Source organism: Poecilia latipinna, unplaced genomic scaffold (assembly GCF_001443285.1).
Source record: "Poecilia latipinna isolate Pla-1442-1.1 unplaced genomic scaffold, P_latipinna-1.0 Scaffold6388, whole genome shotgun sequence".
In the NCBI taxonomy this organism is placed as follows: Eukaryota; Metazoa; Chordata; class Actinopteri; order Cyprinodontiformes; family Poeciliidae; genus Poecilia; species Poecilia latipinna.
In genome coordinates, this window is record NW_015119004.1 from 1 (window position 1) to 6042 (window position 6042).

General features: G+C 34.4%; 1 long non-coding RNA gene across 1 annotated transcript; it reads left to right on the forward strand.

The window, feature by feature from the left end:
- Window positions 1–147: 147 nt before the first annotated feature.
- On the forward strand, window positions 148–2504 carry LOC106943907 (uncharacterized). Its single transcript, XR_001424048.1, has 3 exons — window positions 148–258; window positions 658–733; window positions 1707–2504. It is a non-coding gene; the product is annotated as an uncharacterized LOC106943907 (long non-coding RNA).
- Window positions 2505–6042: the final 3538 nt, after the last annotated feature.

A 6042-nucleotide genomic window follows, 5' to 3' on the forward strand; every position in this document is an offset into this window, starting at 1 on the left:
ATTTAGCACTCTTAACTGTCACACTGCACTGAGTCAAAAGAGCCAAACCTGTTCCCCCCATCGCCTGTGGGGGCGCTGCACCAAGAACTACTGAAGGAATCGACACAAAACCTCTGAAGAAGACCAGCGCAATTTCCTTCACAAAAAGTAAACAAAAGCGGAGCCGTGTCACAGGATTGTAGGATTTCTCCGTTTGTTCATCGCCTGTTAGTTCCTAACCCTGACGACTCTCCTGCAGGCGCCGTTTCTACAAACTATGTAAACTATTTTAATAATTAACTGACCTTGTTCTAAATTTAATAGCAATTGGAATATAGGTGACTGAACTAAAATTATTCCAAAGTGTATCGAGATGACAGTTGTTGACACTTACTGGGATAACCCGGAAGTACATTGAGGTTTTTATTGTTGATAAAGAACTAATGGCATTACTGTGAATATGTTTACTAATTAAGCAAACTGGTGGGTTTTGATGCAGTTCCAGACAGATTTACTTCTCTGGTATTAGACAAGGAAAATAGATGGCACACCTTGATGGGGGGGTTTATTCCTGATTTATTATTAGCAATTTTGTTGCACTTAAGTGTTTCAGCATCAAACTGATATAAATATTAGTCAGAAGACAACATGACTACCTTTTTTTGTCTTCTGTTTCAGATTCAAAATTCCTCCACAAATCTGATTGTCATTACCACACATCTCCACTAGGTGGAGCAGATTCACACCTTATCAGGTCTGATGTTTTTGTTTGATAAAACTTTGTTCACAAGATTTAAAAGGTTTATATTTACTGTGATTTCCGTTTTTGTTTAATTGTATAAATATTTTCTGCTTAAATGTAGTTTTTGATTTTTAAACAGTAACAGCGGTTTATCTTTGCTAAAATGTATAAAACATGTTTAAGCAGTAGAGTTAAAAAAAAATGATAAAAATGGGGGTGATTTCTAAGAAGCGGCATTTGTGGATTAAAAAACTGTAGCCAGGATTAAATTACCATAATTTGACTCTTCATCCTCTTTTAGAAGACTAAATTTATTATAGAAAAAACTTAAGTGTAATTAAATTTGTTACACAAGATCCAGTTTTGAAAATATTTTCAAAAAACATTTATTAAACTGGAACTAAAGTTCTGTTGTCTTAATATTTGACTCACAAAATGCACAAGGGTTTGTATTTATATTAAGTTTCCTTTCCAAAAATCATTAAAAGATTAAACTTCATACATAATTTTGACATGTTTTTATATAGAGAGAGAGTCAAAAATGTTTCACTTTTGAAAATTTTGAAATTCAAAAGTCTAAAATTTGCAAATTGCAAACTAAAAAATTTCCTTTTTGTTTTCTAGAAAATTTGATTTTTGGTAAAATAAAATAAAAAATAGCGGTTTTTCTGTATACAATACACACCGTTGTATTTAACTATTAATATGCATTACTTTTTAAAATAAAAAATTCAGGCAACACATTAAGTGAAAATGTGTTTTGTCAGCTTAAACCCATTTTTAACTTCACAAAACAAAGATAAAACAAATGTAACTTTCACTGTATAAATTAGGAATGGTTTAAAAAGTCAGTTACATCTTCAGCATCGATCAGGCTAATCAGGTAGTGTCCCACCGCAGCAGCCAATCAGAATCCAGTTCTCGTTGCTGGGCAGAGCAGCTGTTAAGAACTGAACTCTGATTGGCTGTCCTGTCTTCCTTTCAGTGACTCCTGAGCAGATGATGTCCCTGCGTCCATATGGCGGACCTTTGTGACTCTTGTCAACTTTAAAAGCTGCAGCCCGTCCCCCCTCCCCCTCCTGCTGCTGAATGGGGAGTCAACGCCATGCTGTCCTGCCTAAGCGTGCCTTTTGTTCCGCCTCCTCCGCTCACTCTCGGCTCCAGACTTTGTTTTGGGTGAAAGGATTCGTCTCAAAAGTCCCGGTCAGCCAGCAGCAGCTGCTCCGGACTGCGCCTTTATTCCCCACAAAGGAGAGGCGAGGCGGCCCCTCCCACCCCGCTTTCTGCTCTTTGTGTCCATTCATGAAGCAGCACAAGTGCTGCCTGCAGCTTTTCGGTCAGTTTTATTTTTGGCGAGTTGCACAAACAATGAATATCATAAAACTGCCTCAAAACTGCTCTTCAGTTTAGAGTCATGCCCCAATTTATTGTCTAAAGAATCAGAGAACATTTATGACTGGAGTCTTATGGCCGCTCTAAGAAACTAAACATAAAATTACGAGAATGAAATCATAGTATTAGGAGAATAAACTATTAAAATAGAGTCGTAGTATAAAGTAACATAACTTCTGTTTTAGCATAACTTCCTCTGTGGCTTTTGTTGTAATTAACTTTTAAGTACGATAAATCAATAATCCATAAATATTGATTTAAAAAGAAGTACTACTTCCATTGGCATTTAATTTTGCTTATAACATGAGGAAAGTGATTTGTAACAAATGAAATAATCTGCCCGTTACCTAGCAACCTCAGCGAAGTTCCGCCCATCACCTAGCAACCAAAGCCTAAGCCACACAAAATATGTTCATTACAATTTGTTTTGCACAAAATTATAGAGATTTTATTCTAGTTATTTAACTTATAAAGTGGCAAAAATAGATTGTTACAAGTGAAATAATCTGCCAGTGGAACTTGGAGTTTTCCATCAATATTATTTAATTTAAACAAGCTCCTATGTTTTGCTAAAAAAAGTGATCAGTTTTCTTATTTCAAGTTAATTCAAGATATTTGCACCAGAAACTTGGCTAAAAATTCTGTTTTTGCAGGGTACAAGAAACTTCAAAGATACAAAAGAAAGCCCCCAAATCTTTCACTTCTGGTTAAAAAATGTCATTTTTGCATGAATTCCTGGAGCGGTGAAAGTGCCAGTTGTTCCAAACTGACCCTCCCTGCTGAGAGCCAGTCGGGTTTGTTAATGTAATTAGTGATCAGGTTCATTATGAGCCACATCAGAGCCAGGAATTAGCATCAGCAGCTGCTGGCGGAGGAGCCGGCTGGTTCAACACACGTCTGGAAATGACAGCAGGAGATATTAACATGTTTATAAGGCAGATTAGCATTGCTAGCAGACAGGAAGTATCTGAAACGGCTGTTTTCGGCACTTTTATTCATCTGAAACAGAGACGTGCAAAAGGATTTACACTCAAACTTCTACAGATGATGCATAAATGTTCTTATGTAGCTAAAATAGCATCTAAAAATCTTTTGAAATTCATATCTTTAACTTGTTTTTATTGAGTAAAGTTTGAAGTTCTCTATAATAGTTTTTATTCTCACTAATCTTACCTTTCACTAATAACTTGGACCTATTTCTGCATAGAGATTTCCTGAATCACTTTTTTCATCCATTTATCCATCCTACGGTAGCCCAGAAGGATCAAGAAAAAGCCAAGGCCACGACTTAATTTATGCTAAAATTGATCTGATGCTAATGGAAGCTATGCTAAATCAAGAGTTTCAATACATGCTAGTATAGCTTTAGATTTAGCATAAAATCATTTTTGAAAAATAAATTCTGCTTTATGCTAAGATGAAGTTTATGATAAACTTGTTAGCCGTTTGCTGTTGCGTAGCACTTCAGAAACAAGCAATAGAAAACTTGTTTGGGCTCCAACAGATACATATTTTTGGGATTTTTGCAAAAATTTCTATTATTTTATTATATGAAAGACAAAATAAATACAGTTTGAGGATGTAGCACAATAAATAAAGTTTTGGACGGTGTATATTAATGCAAAGGAGAGTAAAAATTTGAAATTCTGTCCAGTTTGAGTTGATGTTTTGTGTTTTTTAGATGTTTGAGCCCAGTAGAGACTCTGGTAGCCCGTCGTTTCCATCTGCTGCTGTTTCTGCCTTTGTGTTGCTCAGCAGCAGCAGAGCTCTTAAAGCTAAAGGTGAAATGAAGGGCATTAGAGGTTGATCAGGAAGAGCAGCTCTGACTCAACACAGAAGTCTGTAGCTGTCAGCGCTCCATCCCCAGATGTACAGCTCCTGTTATACAATCAGATTAGAAAAGAGGAACTGCTCCTTTAAGGCAGAGTTTGCAGCTTAGTGAGGTGATGTAACCCTGACTTGGTGTTTCTGCTGACTCTTGCTGTTGGCCAGGATTAGGCTCTGAATGCATGAATGGCCGCCGGCTTGCGCCCGGCACACAGCCGCCTCTAAACGCTTTTCACCGCCTCATTAAACTGGAGGGCAATTGGTTGCTATGGAGATTTAAAGGACTCATTGAAAGGACTGTTTTCTCTTCTAAAACAAACAGATTCTCTAATTTTTTTTGCAACTTTTTTGTCTGATTGATCTCTAACACTGTTGTACAACAGCAGACAGAGGAAAAAGAATTTGACTTTTTTGAAAAATGAGTGTTTTCACAGAAACTTTTTTTTTTAACATAAACCTACAATGGCTCTAATATGCCTCTGTAGATTTGGTTTCTCCATTTCTTTGAACCTACATAAAGATGGATATGTGTCAAGTGTCTGAAGCTGAATGTGTGGGTGACCCAGCGGGGCGTTGACGCTGCAGCAGCTGTTAGAGCCTCAGTAGTGGCAGCAGCATGCAGGGCAGAGAGATTCCTGTTCAATCAAAGGCCTCAAAGATCTGAACGCCAAACTGGAGAGAAAAGAAAAGGCAGCGCGCGTCAGGAACCAAAGATCACATTCATTAAGTCGCTGCCTCAATAGAATCAACAAACAGGCAACTAAGTGCAACTAAATGCTGCTGGTGAAGGCAGAGCAAATAACGTGATAACTTAGTTAAACCAGGTCAGCATCTTGATAAAATGTAGTTAAAATGTATTAAAAAAACTTAATATCACTTCTTATTTAATTAAACTATATTGTCATTTCTGATACACTTTAGGTCAGTTGAATTTAATGAAATATTTGTGATTGTGACCCCAGAAAAAAAAAAAAATTAAAAGTAGATAAAACTGTTTAAGCTGTTGTTCATCTGAAGCATGATGGGTAAAAAAACAACCAATAAACCAAAGAAAATAAAATGATAAATAAAGACCATGGGCAGGCCCCAAATAACACTTAGATAAACTCTATTAGATATAGAACAGAAGTTAGCAAGAAAACTGAAAGTCAAGTTTTACAAGAAACGTGGATGGAAAAAATGTTTTAAAAAATAAATAAATAACAAATGTGGGCCTGAATCTAATGCTGCAGGAAAATGTTTGGTCATTTCCACATATGGTCCTCAAAGATTTAAAAAATTAAGAACTTAAAACAATGAAAATGGAGTAAAATAAGTAAATTGTATGTAATTGTAAAAAAGAAAAGTCAATGAGCAAAATTTGAATCAAAATTGTATTTATTCACACAAAAAAAACAATTGACAGAAACAAATTGACAACTTTTAACATATTTTTATGCCATTTGAAGTTAAGTAAAAATAAGTTGCATACTTCATTTTTCATGTTGTCTTTTCATATTCATTAAAAAGTAAAACAATTTTCTTATTTCTTCAGAATTTTATACACCAAATTTCTTTGTAGTAAAGGATTTTCAAAAAATAATTTTCCTTTAAAATGTGAATTTTTTTTAAGACTACATTTTAGACCATAGTTTCTGTCACTGTCTAACAGAGAAACCTTTGGAGAATTAAAAATATTCTCATCTGGATCAAAATATGGCAGAATATAAAGTAATTATGTCTTAATTGCAGTTATTTAAGAGAATAATGTGTTTATTTATACAGTTTAAATCAAAATTACTGCTTATTCAATTTTAAACTTTAACATCAAAATTTTATTTTTATGCTTCTAACATTTTATTGGGTCATATTCTAAAGTAAAATATTTAGATAAGACTAACAGATTTTTTAGATTTTTTCAAATTAATTAAAAAAATGTTAATCAGAATTTCAGGTAAAAAAAAAAAGTCAATGTTTTTTGGGTCCATATATTATTCAAAGTATTTTAATGCATTTATAAATAGTTTAACTGAGTCATTTCTCTAAGAGTTATTCAAAAGTAAAACTAAGCAAAAATCTACACAAAAATTGAGAAAAACATTTAAGAAACATTTTTATTCAGT